This window comes from Ranitomeya variabilis, chromosome 6 (assembly GCF_051348905.1).
Source record: "Ranitomeya variabilis isolate aRanVar5 chromosome 6, aRanVar5.hap1, whole genome shotgun sequence".
Classification (NCBI taxonomy): Eukaryota; Metazoa; Chordata; class Amphibia; order Anura; family Dendrobatidae; genus Ranitomeya; species Ranitomeya variabilis.
In genome coordinates this window covers 4,283,055-4,301,554 of record NC_135237.1, presented here as the reverse complement: position 1 = coordinate 4,301,554, position 18,500 = coordinate 4,283,055, and the positions used below count along the sequence as shown (strand labels likewise).

The following is an 18,500-nucleotide window of genomic DNA, read 5'->3' as shown; positions in this document are numbered from 1 at the left end:
TGCGCCATGGGGAAAGAAGCAAAATTATTGGGCTTCAGCTTCGGAAGGAGTGAAATAAAGCAGCAAATAGATAAGGTGGAGGCAATCCAAAATTGGCCGAAAGCAGTCTCTTAGAAACCTGTTCGGGTGTTTCTTGGAATTGTGGGATACTATAAGCGATTTATCCGGAATTTCGAGATGATAGCCACCCCCCTGACTGATCTTCTCAAGGGCACAAAGACTTCAATGGCCAATAGTCACACAGAGTGTCACGACCCACAAGGGTCGGTCCAGCACACGGCAGAACAAACACCAACGGGGATGGAAGAAAGGAGAGGAAGTTCCTAACAAAAGGGAATGAGGGATGGGCACCTCCTAACACAGCCTGTGCCTATCCCTAAGCTCCCATAACGCCCTATGTTGGTCCTTCCCCCCACCGCCATCACGTGCCTAGTCCCTGGCTGTCACCTCACTATACCCTGGCTAGTGCACTGGCTGGCAAGGATGCTAGCCTCACCACTGCAGATGGTGTAAACAGATGTGGTAGTTTCAAGCATGAGACAAAGACAGGGAACAAAAAAACTTAGCTTTCAAGCTTCAGCTGCAAGCTCCACACCACACAGGATACGGAACCAGGACCTCAAGCAGCTGATACACACTGGTACCATAGAGCTCTCAACTCCTCGGCTGGTCTCCAGAGAAAAACTATCACTAAGTTAGCTGATACGTCAGGTGACTATTTAAAAGATGGTGGGAGTGGTCACCACCCACATCAGCTGACCAGTAAACACAGCAGCTGCCAGTCAGGAAACTGACATTAACCCTTGCTGGCCCAAAAGTTAAAAGCACGTTTAACTTAAAGCAGAATCAGAGCTGTCACGACTTCCACAAAATGAGTCATGAAACAGAGATGGCATTCCAGGAGTTGAAGCTCGCACCTGTTTCACTAAGGAGTTTGTGCTCCAGATGGACGCCTCCGAGATTGGTTTGGGACCTGTGTTGTCCCAGGATACAAATGGGGACGAATATCTAGTCCTATACCTGAGTAGGACATTCTCCTCCTGTGAAAAGAACTATGCTATAGTAGAGAAAGAGTGCTTGGCCATCAAATGGGTGATTGACATGCTGAGGTATTGTTAGGCCAGAATTTCAAATTAGTATCAGACCATGCGCCCCTGAGATGGATGAGGGGGATGAGGGAAATGAAGGGGAAGAATGCCCGGTGACTAGGTGGTTTCTGGCGCTCCAGGACTTCAGCTTCCACGTTGAGCATAGGCCAGAAAAACTACATGGTAACGCAAATACCTTGTCCAGACTTCCCTGCTTAGTGAATAAAGATGCCAAAACCCCAGGCAGGGGGGATATGTGACAGTCATGGGCAAAGTGCTGGCGGGGGGATACGTTTCACTGAGGCTTTTACCTTCAGTGATTTGAAACCCAGAAGTTTGCTCCAGCAGACTATGTGTTGAGAAGGGTTAATCGGCCATTTTAAGGGCTGGGTTTTTGTGGACAGCCATAGAGTGGGTGAGCGGTAGTTCACCTTATATCCACCCGAGGGTGTAGTCTGGTGTTTAAGTAGTCAGTCTTCAGTGGGTTCAGTGGAATCTGAAGCCGGCAGCTTCAGAGAAGTTTTTTTTGTGTTAAACTGTACTGAACTTGGCTGTTATATCCTCAGCAGGCGGACCCCCACAGATGCAGAGACTGTATGCAATTTCATTTTGTTTTCCTGTTTTGCCCAAAGGGCCATGTTTATTTTCACTTTGCATTGATTTATGCCACACGTATAATAAAACAGCAGATTTAAAGAGACAGTGCACCTGTTTCTATCGCCGTGTGCAGCCGATCTACCACAATATGTGAGTGTATATATATCCCTTTGTCTGCTAGTATCTATATTGTATATTTATGTATGTTCATTACTTAGTACCTGATCACCTATAGAAGATGCCTGGTCAGAGTAGTGGTCGGGCTACATAGGGGCAGTGAACGACAAGAGAGGGGCGCCATTAAAACTTGGGATGTTAACCTGCAGGGAAGGGAATTGTGAAGGGAAAATCTCATCTCCATCTCCCCTCATTTCTGCCCTTTATTATATCACTTGTTTACTGCGCACTTATGTCTATGTATAGGGGCTTTAAACTAAATAAAGAGAATTTTCCAGTTTTTTTGGTTATAGTTTATATGTATAAGGGCCCGTTAGATTGATGACACTGGTTGTTGAATGAGGGGAATGTGTGTGGGTTCACACTGTATGTAGGGGGCTATGTGGTGGGTTATATTGTATGTAGAGGGTGTGACAAAGTCACTGGTAAAGCGCTGGAGGGGAGAAGTGTGTCACTACACTTAATGGTGTCAGTGATGTGAAACCCAGAGAATTTTCCTCCAGCACACTAAGTGCGGAGAGGGGTTAAGCTAATTTTCATAATGGGCTGGCTTTTATGTGGACATCCATAGAGCTGGTGGGAGGATGTCCACCTTATCTCCACCTCAGGGTGTGGTCTGGGGCTTAAATTGCTGGGCTCAGAGGCAGTCTTCCTTCAGCAGGACTTGAGAGAGGATCTACAATGGTTTGTGTCCTGAGGAGGACAGACTGAACCTAACGTATGGACTCTGACTGCATTTTGTTTTCTTTGTTGTTTTCCTGTTTTTGCCTGAAAGGTTGTGTTTACTTTCACATTCATGTTGGTTTATGCAGCCATATAATAAACAAGCCGAAGATTTAAAGAAACAGTGTTTCTGTTTTCTACCTCTGCACTGTTGAGTGAGTTGAACTGCCACAGGGGCTACGTGGTGGGTCATACTGTATGTAGGGGGCTATATGGTGGGTTGTACTATATGTAGGGAGCTATGTGGTGGGTCATACTGTATGTAGGGGGCTATATGGTGGGTCATACTGTATGTAGGGGGCTATGTGGTGGGTCGTACTGTATGTAGGGGCTATGTGGTGGGTCGTACTGTATGTAGGGGGCTACGTGGTGGGTCATACTGTATGTAGGGGGCTATGTGGTGGGTCGTACTGTATGTAGGGGCTATGTGGTGGGTCGTACTGTATGTAGGGGGCTATGTGGTGGGTCGTACTGTATGTAGGGGGCTACGTGGTGGGTCATACTGTATGTAGGGGGCTACGTGGTGGGTCATACTGTATGTAGGGGGCTATGTGGTGGGTTGTACTGTATGTAGGGGGCTATATGGTGGGTCGTACTGTATGTAGGGGGCTACGTGGTGGGTCGTACTGTATGTAGGGGGCTACGTGGTGGGTCACACTGTATGTAGGGGGCTATATGGTGGGTCATACTGTATGTAGGGGGCTATGTGGTGGGTCGTACTGTATGTAGGGGGCTATGTGGTGGGTCGTACTGTATGTAGGGGGCTATGTGGTGGGTCGTACTATATGTAGGGAGCTATGTGGTGGGTCATACTGTATGTAGGGGGCTATGTGGTGGGTCGTACTGTATGTAGGGGCTATGTGGTGGGTCGTACTGTATGTAGGGGGCTACGTGGTGGGTCGTACTGTATGTAGGGGGCTACGTGGTGGGTCATACTGTATGTAGGGGGCTACGTGGTGGGTCATACTGTATGTAGGGGGCTATGTGGTGGGTCGTACTGTATGTAGGGGGCTATATGGTGGGTCGTACTGTATGTAGGGGGCTACGTGGTGGGTCGTACTGTATGTAGGGGGCTACGTGGTGGGTCACACTGTATGTAGGGGGCTATATGGTGGGTCATACTGTATGTAGGGGGCTATGTGGTGGGTCGTACTGTATGTAGGGGGCTATGTGGTGGGTCGTACTGTATGTAGGGGGCTATGTGGTGGGTCGTACTGTACGTAGGGGGCTACGTGGTGGGTCACACTGTATGTAGGGGGCTATATGGTGGGTTGTACTGTATGTAGGGGGCTATGTGGTGGGTTGTACTGTATGTAAGGGGCTATGTGGTGGGTCGTACTGTATGTAGGGGGCTATGTGGTGGGTCGTACCGTATGTAGGGGGCTATGTGATGGGTCATACTGTATGTAGGGGGCTATATGGTGGGTTGTACTGTATGTAGGGGGGCTATATGGTGGGTTGTACTGTATGCTCCCAAATAGGAATTCACTACAGTGGGGATACTACTTATTATGGGGCACTGTGGATATCACTGTTATTATGGGGGCACTGTGGATATCACTGTTATTATGGGGACACTGGATATCACTGTTATTATGGGGGCACTGTGGATATCACTGTTATTATGGGGCACTGTGGATATCACTGTTATTATGGGGCACTGTGGATATCACTGTTATTATGGGGCACTGTGGATATCACTGTTATTATGGGGGCACTGTGGATATCACTGTTATTATGGGGCACTGTGGATATCACTGTTATTATGGGGCACTGTGGATATCGCTGTTATTATGGGGACACTGTGGAGATCGCTGTTATTATGGGGGCACTGTGGATATCACTGTTATTATGGGGACACTGTGGATATCACTGTTATTATGGGGGCACTGTGGATATCATTGTTATTATGGGGGCACTGTGGATATCACTGTTATTATGGGGGCACTGTGGATATCACTGTTATTATGGGGGCACTGTGGATATCACTGTTATTATAGGGGCACTGTGGATATCGCTGTTATTATGGGGGCACTGTGGATATCACTGTTATTATGGGGCACTGTGGATATCGCTGTTATTATGGGGCACTGTGGATATCGCTGTTATTATGGGGCACTGTGGATATCACTGTTATTATGGGGGCACTGTGGATATCACTGTTATTATGGGGGCACTGTGGATATCACTGTTATTATAGGGGCACTGTGGATATCACTGTTATTATAGGGGTACTGTGGATATCACTGTTATTATGGGGCACTGTGGATATCACTGTTATTATGGGGACACTGTGGATATCACTGTTATTATGGGGCACTGTGGATATCACTGTTATTATGGGACACTGTGGATATTGCTGTTATTATGGGGCACTGTGGATATCACTGTTATTATGGGGCACTGTGGATATCGCTGTTATTATGGGGCACTGTGGATATCACTGTTATTATGGGGCACTGTGGATATCGCTGTTATTATGGGGCACTGTGGATATCACTGCTATTATGGGGCACTGTGGATATCACTGTTATTATGGGGGCACTGTGGATATCACTGTTATTATGGGGGCACTGTGGATATCACTGTTATTATGGGGCACTGTGGATATCACTGTTATTATGGGGCACTGTGGATATCACTGTTATTATGGGGCACTGTGGATATCCTTGTTATTATGGGGCACTGTGGATATCACTGTTATTATGGGGGCACTGTGGATATCACTGTTATTATGGGGGCACTGTGGATATCACTGTTATTATAGGGGCACTGTGGATATCCTTGTTATTATGGGGCACTGTGGATATCACTGTTATTATGGGGCACTGTGGATATCACTGTTATTATGGGGGCACTGTGGATATCACTGTTATTATGGGGCACTGTGGATATCACTGTTATTATGGGGCACTGTGGATATCACTGTTATTATGGGGGCACTGTGGATATCACTGTAATTATGGGGCACTGTGGATCACTGTTATTATGGGGCACTGTAGATATCACTATTATGATGGCACTGTGGATATCACTGTTATTATGGGGCACTGTGGATATCACTGTTATTATGGGGGCACTGTGGATATCACTGTTATTATGGGGACACTGTGGATCACTGTTATTATGGGGCACTGTGGATATCACTGTTATTATGGGGGCACTGTGGATATCACTGTTATTATGGGGACACTGTGGATATCACTGTTATTATGGGGGCACTGTGGATATCACTGTTATTATGGGGGCACTGTGGATATCGCTGTTATTATTGGGGCACTGTGGATATCGCTGTTATTATGGGGCACTGTGGATCTCGCTGTTATTATGGAGGCACTGTGGATATCACTGTTATTATGGGGACACTGTGGATATCGCTGTTATTATGGGGACACTGTGGATATCACTGTTATTATGGGGCACTGTGGATATCACTGTTATTATGGGGGCACTGTGGATATCGCTGTTATTATTGGGGCACTGTGGATATCGCTGTTATTATGGGGCACTGTGGATCTCGCTGTTATTATGGAGGCACTGTGGATATCACTGTTATTATGGGGACACTGTGGATATCGCTGTTATTATGGGGACACTGTGGATATCACTGTTATTATGGGGGCACTGTGGATATCGCTGTTATTATTGGGGCACTGTGGATATCGCTGTTATTATGGGGCACTGTGGATCTCGCTGTTATTATGGAGGCACTGTGGATATCACTGTTATTATGGGGACACTGTGGATATCGCTGTTATTATGGGGGCACTGTGGATATCACTGTTATTATGGGGACACTGTGGATATCACTGTTATTATGGGGGCACTGTGGATATCACTGTTATTATGGGGGCACTGTGGATATCACTGTTATTATGGGGCACTGTGGATATCACTGTTATTATGGGGGCACTGTGGATATCACTGTTATTATGGGGCACTGTGGATATCACTGTTATTATGGAGCACTGTGGATATCACTGTTATTATAGGGGCACTGTGGATATCACTGTTATTATAGGGGCACTGTGGATATCACTGTTATTATGGGGGCACTGTGGATATCACTGTTATTATGGGGCACTGTGGATATCACTGTTATTATGGGGACACTGTGGATATCACTGTTATTATGGGGCACTGTGGATATCACTATTATTATGGGGACACTGGATATCACTGTTATTATGGGGGCACTGTGGATATCACTGTTATTATGGGGGGACTGTGGATATCACTGTTATTATGGGGGCACTGTGGATATCACTGTTATTATGGGGGCAGTGTGGATATCGCTGTTATTATGGGGGCACTGTGGATATCACTGTTATTATGGGGCACTGTGGATATCACTGTTATTATGGGGGCACTGTGGATATCGCTGTTATTATGGGAGCACTGTGGATATCACTGTTATTATGGGGGCACTGTGGATATCACTGTTATTATGGGGGCACTGTGGATCTCACTGTTATTATGGGACACTGTGGATATCCTTGTTATTATGGGGACACTGTGGATATCACTGTTATTATGGGGGCACTGTGGATATCACTGTTATTATGGAGCACTGTGGATATCACTGTTATTATAGGGGCACTGTGGATATCACTGTTATTATGGGGGCACTGTGGATATCGCTGTTATTATGGGGCACTGTGGATATCACTGTTATTATGGGGCACTGTGGATATCGCTGTTATTATGGGGCACTGTGGATATCACTGTTATTATGGGGGCACTGTGGATATCACTGTTATTATGGGGCACTGTGGATATCCTTGTTATTATGGGGCACTGTGGATATCACTGTTATTATGGGGGCACTGTGGATATCACTGTTATTATGGGGCACTGTGGATATCACTGTTATTATGGAGCACTGTGGATATCACTGTTATTATAGGGGCACTGTACCTGTAATTTCGGGAGGGCATTGTCCTGTGACTCCCTGTCAGTGTCGTACGCCCGGTGTCCGTGGTGCTGATCAGTACAGTACAGCAGACGCTGCGCCATCATCTTAGATCAGTTTCTGGCATTATATTACGTTTCAGTTGCCATTTTGCATGGTTCTCAGACTATTTGAATGATGATTTCCATGTGTCCCTGGCTGTGAGGACAGAGAAACAGAATGGTCACTGATGATACATAGCGATCAGAAGAAAGAAAGGTGAAGCAATGCTCTGCAGATCAGTAGAGGCCTGTGATCCCAGTTTGTACTGTTCACATTTGTAGATCAGGGACTGCTCTCATGTGATAATTTTCCTTCCAGATACAAAAGCTCTGGGTTCAGTGTATGGCCACCTTATATTGCATTATTTATAAACGATGGTTAGGATGGGGGTTGTAGTGTTGGCTATACGCTTGTCCCGTCCCAATCTAGAAATCTCCAGAAGTGACATTGAGCCTCGGACTGCCTTCATGACGTTATTATTTCTGTTCTACGCTTTTGTGGCAATTCTTCTGGAGAAAGTCCTTCACTCAGGTTCCTCCTCCTCCTCCTTCTCTAGGTTGTTCTTCTCCTTTTCCTCGTTCCCTCATTCTCTTCTTGTTTCTCAAAGCTTTTCTTCTACTCCTCATTCCTGGGCTTCTATTATTACTCCTAATTCCTGAACCACTCATCCCAGGCTTTGCCTACTTCTGCTGTAATGGCTGAGTTTGGAGATTTGATCCTTTGACCTGTTGCTGTGTGGACAATTCCTGAGTCTCCTGAGCTATTGCCTTTTCTTCCCTGTCCAAATGCTGATGATTCTAATTATCTTTGCACCTATCCAGTGGTTTTTCTTTTTCCTGTTTTGGTTTGTCCTATCACATTTTGTTTGGGGTTTAATATGTTTACCCTTCACTGTACTTCCTTGCTGGCTATACTTTTAGGTGGACTTGGGTTTAGGAGTTCCAACTCTTCAGCTAAGGGGTTTACATTGCATGGTAAACACTAGCTGAATTCCTCCAGTGAGTGCTTTTCTTCTCCATTCCTATTCTTTTCACCTCTTTAGGTTACTGGCAGGTTATTCTTGTTCCATTAATCTTAGCTTACCTCTCAGCCTTATATGAACATTTTTTAATTTTCTCACCCTGGGTTTTGTATCTTCCTGCACACTTTCCTGTCCTCTTGTTGGCAGTGTCTTGCGGCCTCCCCTTTGTTTCCTCAGAAGGTAGAAGAAACCCCTTAATGGCCTTTTAGTAGAGATGAGTGAATATGTTCGAAAAACGATTGCATACATAAAATCGGCACGAATATGGAACATTCGGATTCCTGATCGGAAACCCAAGCACATTTTGATAAAATCTGAAAATTCGCTAACATTCGTTTAGTGTGGGAAAATATTTGCGTTGCCACTAAAGTATTTTGAGCACTTTAGCTAGGTTAGTGGTGGTGTATGATGAGCTTGGGGCATGTGTTTGATGAGGGGAGAGCTCAGAGGAGCGGCGTGCTTTTAAATTTATTTAACTTTGTGTACACATTGCGGCTAGCCAATCAGGGAGCAGGAAATAACACAATGTCAAGACACAAGGGCTTGTGTCATTGGCTGCTGAAATCACATGTCCCTCTCGTTCTATAGAGCGGACATCTTGTTTTAGCACCATTTTGACAATAACAGCGCAGAGAGACTGCTCCTGACGCTGAGACTGATAGATTTTAGTTAGTTAGCTAGGTGGTTGCTTCTTAGTCAGATAGTGTAGCTAGCTAGTGTCCACTGTGGCTGTGAAATCAACCCTCCCGCAGATTTTTTTCTTTTGTGTCATTACTGAGGTCCACATACAAAGCCAGCAGGACACATGTCCTACAAGTGTGTTGTGCACTGCTTCTAATGTGCTTCATGCACGAGTATAGCATTCTAAATCTTATTTTTTCCAGTCACCCATGACAGCACCAATGAGAGAGAGGATGCACCCTTCAAGGACAGGAAATCTTCAGCTGATAGACAGCTTGAATACATGTGGGGATTTCCTAGCAACCAGGCAACCACCACATGTACTCAGGCTGGCTAGCAGCCTTAAATCATGCAGCTGCGTCAACAAAAACTAAATCTCCGAGCAGTTACAAATACTCGGAGACCACCCGAGCATGACCGGGAAAACCCGAGCAACGAGTACTCGCTCATCACTAGTGGTTTCCTGTCCTTGAAGGGGGAACCTTCACCTGCAAGACGGCAGCAGAAGAAAGAAGAGCAAGTCCCAGACCTTGCCGGAGTTACTGGAAGCGCAGCGAGGGGGCCAGGTGGGGTCTCAATCCTCAGTCGTGCTGCAGTCTGCGGCACAATCACCGCATGGTTACCTGGCAGCCCTGCATGCCGGCCGGGCACAGAGCACGGCCAGAAACCGAAAGCCATGCTCTGATGACACGGCCAGGACCTTTCACTTCCGAGGGCTGGTACCGGAAGCTGCAGGAGACGCCGACCGGCAAATCCCCCTACAGGCACAATACTTATGGGTAGATCACTGGCCAGACAGGGGCACCAGTGCAGAGATGGATGCACAGCAGCCCTCTCCACAGTGACAGCCACAGCAGCAGCATTTGGAGCCAGAGCAACAGCAGCGACTGCACCAGGATAGGAGTTCTGGACGTTCCAGCGGGGCACGCCGGTCCAAAGACTCTAGGACAAGTTAGCACAGGTCTACCAGGATGGGAGATTCCACAGTCCCTAAAGGAGACATTTCGGATGACATCTTGCCTGCTCTTCCGGATCCACCTTGAAAATGTAAAGGGAAATTGAAGCACAGAGCCTGCGCTGTGTGTGGGCAGGATCTGACTAGCATATGGACCAAAAAATTATGCCAGGCATGTATAAATTACACGGTGGCTAATGAGACCCCAGACTTCTCTTCCACCTTAAGAACCCTCATCAGAGCAGAGGTGGAGAACTTAAGGTCCAAATCTCTCTCAGGGGAAACATCACTTAGGGATAGGGCTGAAGTGTTTCCCATATCGTCTGCTGTATATTCGGACAAGGGGGTTCTGCGAGATACTTCAGAATCATCCTCATCAGAAAACGACGTGGGCTCAGGCTATTGCTCCTCCCTGGAAGAGGTGGACAATTTAGTTATGGCCAGGCATGCTACTTATTCATCATGGCATCCTATATCTAGCTACATACATACATACATAGCTATATACATCGCTAGCATCACACACGTCTCCTGATAAACCATGACAACGGGGAAACGCGTTGGGGCACATCCTGTCTAGGATAAGTCTACTCTTTATTATATTCACTGAAATTTTGTATATATATAGTGAATTGAATCCCTGAGCATATGATCATGTTATAGGCCAGGATAGGTAGGTATCTAACAAAAGTATCTCTCCAGAGGTGTTGTCATAGGGACGGATGATCAATGTTTTATAGTTATTGCTCTTCTATCCGTATGATCTACAGAATACCTGCAGGGGATGGTTTATGTCAAACTGCTGCCTGGGAATTTCCTTCATTTGTTTCATCTTTCTTTCATCTATATTGCTTTCCCTCCTGCCTTGGGAGGGTTTTACAGGGCAGTGAGGGATAGTCCTCGTTCTCTTAGGGTGCCAAGCAGGTGCAGCAGCAGGATTATTGCAGGGTTGTCTATATTTTTTGGTCTATGGTTTGATTTTGGGATTTAACCAATTGTTTTCACTGGGTAGGTGTTTAGTATTGGAATAAATAAGTTGTTTCAAGGGATTATATGTACACAACTCATGTATAATGGCCCTGGCAAATTCACTGTGGCTGGATCAAAGATCTGAAACGTGGTTCAGGGAGGCCATAGAGCTGAGGACTACTGCTCAGAGATTAGACGATGGGCACTAGAGACCTCGTGCAATGACCCTGATCATCGGAGTCAGTCCGGCCAAGGACTTTCAGACCAGATTAAGGACATGTTGGTCTACAGTCCTTGTTCTCAGTCCCTGGAGGAAGCTATGACACATTTTAGATAGATGCCTGAAAAATAGAGACACATGTAACGGTGGAGGTATCTTCCTCGCTATTAGATGAAACTTGTGAACCTATGAAAATTGGTGCTTGTAGAAACCCCGGGAGGTGCAGAATTAGGAGCATCAGCTTAGTAACTTAGCAAGGCTGAAAAAAGCCATGTGTCCATCCAATGTTCCATCACCATAAATCCCCAGATCTACCACAATACTGTAAGGCTCTGTGCCCACGTTGCGGATTTGTGTGCGCATTTTTCCGCACTGTTTTTGAAAAACCCACAGTTAAAATGCAGTGTGTTTTACCTGCAGATTTACCACGGATTTCCTGCATTTTTTGTGTGGATTTCACCTGCGGTTTTACACCTGCGGATTCCTATTGAGGTGTAAACCGCTGTGGAATCCGCACAAAGAATTGACATGCTGTGGAAAATACAATGCAGTGTTTCCGCGCAGTATTTTCCACACCTTGGGCACAGCGGATTTGGTTTTCCATGGTACTGTAAACCTGATGGAACACTGCTGCAGATCCGCACCATGTGCACATAGCCTTACGCTCCGTGAAGACATCCAGACAGCTTGTTTTTGTGGATTCTGTGGTCATTCAGGTCATGTGGGGTTATACTTTACACCTGCCGCCGCTGTGGATTCAGGTTCTGCCCTGAATCTTATTGATCATGACGTTGCTGTAAACTGGGCTTTTAATGTCTCTTCCCATTGAAGTTTTGGCTTTTGATAACTCTCCTCTCACAAAGTCATTTTACTGTGGAGGTCGAGAATGAATTTATAAAAGTAGGAGTGTTTCACATTGGATCCATTCCTGGTTTTTCCTTCTCTACCTGCAAAGTTCGACTATGTGCACATGTTGCGGATTTCCTGCGGATCCGCAGTTTTTTCCGCGCAGAAACGCTGCAGATCCGCAAGTGATTTACAGTACAATGTAAAAAAATGCTGTGCTAATGGTCCGGAAAATTCTGTGCGGAAATGCTGCGGATCAAAAGAAGGAGCATGTCACCTTTTTGTGGATCTGCAGCATTTTTGTACCCATTCCATTATAGAAATCCACAGGGGTAAAAAACGCAGAAAATCCGCAGCAAAACCGCACTAAAAACGCGACAAATCTGCAGCTGCGTTTTCTGCCAAGAGATGCAGAATCCGCACAAAACATTCCTTAGACTAATCCGCAACGTGGGCGCACAGCCATAGTGTTAGGTGTGCCAAGGTTAGCTAAGCACAGTCCAGTAAGAGATGAGGGCTTTTCTGGATGGCTGCCGATGTCCTTCAGAATGCATTCAGGACTCGTGTGATGTTGTTCGGTTGCATCGGTCAAATCATTGTTATCATCTTCAGGCCATGAGGTAAATTTCCTAAATCTCGTTGGTTTAACCCTTCTCTTCCAGTGAGGCAGACCTTGGAAGGATATACAATAGATCAATGGCCAAACTTATCTGTGCTAAAAAACAGGGAAATGTGAAATATGTGAAATATGAACAGCATACTGGCTTATGAACTTTATGAACAAACACATGAGATTTTTAGCACAAGATTTGCAAACGTTGTGAGCCCATTCACCAAAACGTCAAGGTAATCTCCGATCGAATGGGTAACTACACTGACTGTCTGGTGTGAACACTTACCTATGGTATCTGAGCTGACTGCCTAATGTGAACACTTACTTATGGCTAATGACAGGGTAAAGCCTACTTATATAGGAGGCTCAGAACCAATTGTGTTGAGATGTAATTAAAACCTGGAGAAGGGCAGGGCGTTCAAGTCAGAAAATAGTATATAGTAAATAGATCAACTGACCGAACAATATATATATATATATAAATAGTTTGTAGCCAAAAAAAGTCAAATATACAATAGATCAATGGCCAAACTTATCTGTGCTAAAAAACAAGGAAATGTGAAATATGTGAAATATGAATAGCATACTGGCTTATGAACTTTATGAACAAACACATGAGATTTTTAGCATAATACTATATATTATTTTCTGACTTGAACGTCCCGCCCTTCTCCATGTTTTAATTACATCTCAACACAATTGGTTCTGAGCCTCCTATATAAGTAGGCATTACCCTGTCATTAGCCACAAGTAAGGGTACCGTCACACAGTGCCATTTTGATCGCTACGACGGCACGATCCGTGACGTCGCAGCGATCGTATGAATATCGCTCCAGCGTCGTAGACTGCGGTCACACGTTGCAATCACGGCGCTGGAGCGATGCCGAAGTCCCCGGTAACCAGGGTAAACATCGGGTAACTAAGCGCAGGGCCGCGCTTAGTAACCCGATGTTTACCGTGGTTACCAGCGTAAACGTAAAAAAAACAAACAGTACATACTTACATTCCGGTGTCTGTCCCCGGCGTTCTCCTTCTCTCCACTGTGTAAGCGCCATAGCCGGCAAGCACAGCGGTGACGTCAGACGTCACCGCTGTGCTCGCTTTCCGGCTGGCAGACGCTCACACAGTGGAGAGAAGCTGAGACGCTGGAGGACAGACACCGGAATGTAAGTATGTACTGTTTGTTTTTTTACGTTTACGCTGGTAACCACGGTAAACATCGGGTTACTAAGCGCGGCCCTGCGCTTAGTTACCCGATGTTTACCCTGGTTACAAGCGAACACATCGCTGGATCGCTGTCACACACAACGATCCAGCGATGTCAGCGGGTGATCAAGCGACGAAAGAAAGTTCCACACGATCTGCTACGACGTACGATTCTCAGCAGGGTGTCTGATCGCAGTAGCGTGTCAGACACAGCGATATCGTAACGATATCGCTAGAACGTCACGAATCGTACCGTCGTAGCGATGGAAATGGTACTGTGTGACAGTACCCTAAGTGTTCACATTAGGCAGTCAGCTCAGATACCATAGGTAAGTGTTCACACCAGACAGTCAGTGTAGTTACCCATTCGATCTGAGATTACCTTGACGTTTTGGTGAATGGGCTCACAACGTTTGCAAATCTTGTGCTAAAAATCTCATGTGTTTGTTCATAAAGTTCATAAGCCAGTATGCTGTTCACATTTCACATATTTCACATTTCCCTATTTTTTAGCACATATAAGTTTGGCCATTGATCTATTGTATATTTGACTTTTTTTGGCTACAAACTATTTATATATATATATTGTTCGGTCAGTTGATCTACTTGGAAGGATATATTCATGAGTCTGCCCAGCGGTGGTACGAGGTCATCCACCTATCCAGGCACTGTGGAGGTCTATTTTAAGAAAAAGATGGAGGTTTGTGTCTGTCCATGCCTGAGAGATTAATCCACTCACAGTTCACAATCCTTACCCTTTGCCCCTTATACCTGACCTTTTCAACCAATCATATGTAGATAACTTGTTTTCCAAACTTTACTTGAGAGGGGCATATAGCCTTATACACATATGTCTGGGTGACAAAAGGAAGACCACATTTGTATAAAAGTATTAGGAATTTCACGCCCCTACTTCAGTGGGAACTCCACCCCCCGCCATCCTTTTCTCTCACATGGAAATTCAGAATCCAAAAAAGCTGATAATTCTGTCCAGCAGCGCCGCATTATATTCATCTGGGCGGCAGCCACCACAAAAGTATTCTTCATCCATGGGCACAGGTTAATTACTATGAAGGTAGTCTCTCTCTCCAAGATGGACGGCATCCGCTTGTCGCTGGACACACATCACAGCACAGGCCACTTACGGCACTCCAGACTTTACCACAGTCGGACCTTATGAGCCTGCACCAACTGATTCCTGATTACAGGCACTAGCAGTATTACACTACTATTATTATACTACTGATTTCTGAGCGTTGGCCTCACTGGAAAAGCAAGAGAAGTTTTTAAAGGGTATCTGTCACCCCCAAAATCGATGGTGAGGAAAGCTCACCGGCATCAGGGGCTTATCTCCAGCATTGTGTAATGCATTCTGTAATGCTGCAGATAAGCCCCCGATGTATCCTGAAAGAGGAGAAAAAGAGGTCAGATTATACTCACCCAGGGGCGGTACTGCTCCAATGGGCGTCTCAGGTCCGCTCCGGCGCCTCCCATCTTCATTCCATGACGTCCTCTTCTGGTCTTCACGCCGCGGCATCGGCACAGGCGTACTTTGTCTTTCCTGTTGAGGGCAGAGCAAAGTACTGCAGTGCGCAGGCGCCGGAAATGTCAGAGAGGCCCAGCACCTGCGCACTGTAGTACTTTGCTCTGCCCTCAACAGGGAGATAAAGTACGCCTGCGCCGATGCCGCGGCGTGAAGACCAGAAGAGGACGTCATGGAGTGAAGATACCCATTTGACCGGACGGCTGCGGGACCGCCCCTGGGTGAGTATAATCTGACCTCTTTTTCTCATCTTTCAGGATACATCGGGGGCTTATCTACAGCATTACAGAATGCATTACAGAATGCTGGAGATAAGCCCCTGATGACGGTGAGCTTACCTCACCATCGATTTTGGGGGTGACAGGTTCCCTTTAATAACTTGTCTTCTAGGGATCAGAGATGTTATTCTGCCGTTCGCAGCTCATTACTAGAGAGGTATGTCATCACGCCTGAAACCTACCGGAGGAAGTTTCGGGAGACTGACAAGCCCGATGCACACACACACCGGGAGTTTGCAATCACATTATGTACGGATTGTACTCGGTGGAAAGAAGGATCGGGGGCTCGGGAAGCAGAATATCTCTTGGATATATTCATGCTGGAACAATTTATGTCCAAGCTCCCAGGTGACATCAAATAAAGGGGGGCTGCTCGAAGACCACTCAGCCTGGATGAGGCTGCAAGATTGGCCAATTATTGGTTTGCTAATCAAACAGGGCTACGTGGAAGGACATCCCCAGCAAGTCAGGAATAGGGGCTTACAGGAAGGCCAGTGAGACACATGTGGAGTTTATTTGCAAGGAAGACACGAAATATGATTTGAGGAAACTGAGTGATACAAAGTTTTGTTCTTATGAAGGTGAGACCTCTTACATTTGTGTCTGTACTGAAAGAAATACCAATTGGCCTATCCCAACAAGTGGAGAAGGATGATCTGAGGACTATCACGTGTGGCAGGCCCGTCAACAGCGACCCACAACAGTATCCAGCAGTCTCTGGGGCTAATTACGAAGGAGACGGAATTTGACAACTCTGCGTTTATTCTAAATTGTGCCAGACATATTGTTCAGTAGGTCAAGGGACATGAGCCATTGGCCATATGAGCCTGTACGTTGCCTCTTGTTGTATGTTAATTTGTGGAATGCCTGATTACATATTTTATCAGCCCCTTGTGGTTTACTAGTCTACAAACCTAGAAGGACAAGTAAGAAATTGTACAATAGAACAATGAGGGATTAACTCCCCCTACCTTTCCCCATTTCTGTGGAGAATGCTCTGGTATCCATCATCCGGAGGAACACGGGCCATGACTGCAGAGTATACCGACAAGAGATACAAAAGCTGTGGGCCAACTAAAAGTTGGGAGAAAGTGGGTATCTCCTGGTAGGAGGGCAGTGGAATTACCGGCCACGGGTTGGGATCTTGTGGACGGTGGTCATTGCATTGTGGCCATCTACCTGGAGTTGCTGTAAAATCATTAAGCAATTAAAATAGTTACATTGTTATTCCTGGCTTGGCGATTATTACAACCCACAACCTCAGATCTTCACAAGTGGTGGCAGCAGTGGAATCACAACCTCAGATCTTCACTTTCCTCCTCTTGACTTTTGAATCGATGGACAGACTTCATTTTGCATTCTTCGAATTGTCATGGTGCAGTTTGGCAATTTTCTTGGCCGAGAGACGACTATCGATGAGCTAGATGATGCTGTCTCTTTTCTTGGGAAATCTTTTTCATGGCCACTCCTCTATTTGAACCAGTGACCTTTTGCTTCTAATTAACCTAATAACACATGGAGCTATTATGGAAAGTTAGAACAGGTTGTGATTTGTAGTATACAGGAAGAAAAAGATTATTCCACCACCAGGACAAAAACAGTAACAATACGGCGACATGACGAGAATCTGCATAATCATAGGCTAAATAGCTGCAAGTCAAATTTATGTATGAGATAGAAAAGATGACTGTCTATAAAATGATGGTGGTCTCACTTTGGAAGCAGTAGTGGATGGTGAGATATGGAGCCTGAAAGTCAGAAGGTCAAACCATTGTTACCCTTTTGCTTGTCAGTGTACGTTTCCAGAGGTCATTTTCACACTTCAGAGACCATAAAGGGGAGACCAGCTCTCCCCATGATTCCTACTGTAACAAAACACTCCGGGATCGCCTTTGCTGGGGTCAAAGGTCACGTGGTTTGTGCATTAAACTCTGAGGCGACAGCAGGTTTCCAAGTAGACTGACCTCCGGTCAGGTTTATTAAAGTGAAAGCAAATACAGAAAACAAAACATAAAAATAAATCCTTACCTGTCCGGCGCTAACTATACAAATACGTTCCTATCTAACAACTGGGGGGCTTCTCCCACCCAGCTAACATTACACAGGTCACGAGCACAGCTCTCACTCACGGTTGTCTCACACAGACAGGCATTCTGTGTGCCCCAGGCTGACACCTGAAACCTCCAGCTGGTCAGCCTTTATTCCTGCACTTATTAACCCCTCGGTATCCTGAAGATACTGAGCGGCCTAATTCACATAGGACAAATACCTGGGCGAGATATACCTGCCCCCGACTACCAGACCGACATGACTCTTACATATCCTCCCCCCCTGCTCAGACCACTCAGGTCGAGCAAGAATACTCTCGAAACAGTGTACTCGGGACAGGGCATCAGCGTTCCCCATCTGCACCCCGGGGCGGTGCTCCACCGTGAACGAGTAAGCCTGCAGAGCAAGGAACCACCGGGTTACCCGACTATTACGGTCCTTGTGGAGATGCATCCACTTGAGAGGGGCATGGTCCGTGACCAGCCTAAACTTCCTACCTGCCAGGTAATATTTGAGGGAGTCGAGAGCCCATTTGATGGCTAGGCACTCTTTTTCAATCACGGCATACCTCTGCTCATGT

At 46.0% G+C, this 18,500-nt stretch overlaps 1 protein-coding gene across 1 annotated transcript in view; it reads right to left on the bottom strand.

Moving 5' to 3' along the window:
• Positions 1–18,500, bottom strand: part of LOC143781260 (acid-sensing ion channel 1C-like) — a 230,182-nt gene that overhangs the window by 187,150 nt on the left and 24,532 nt on the right. The gene's annotated exons all lie outside the window — the stretch shown is intronic.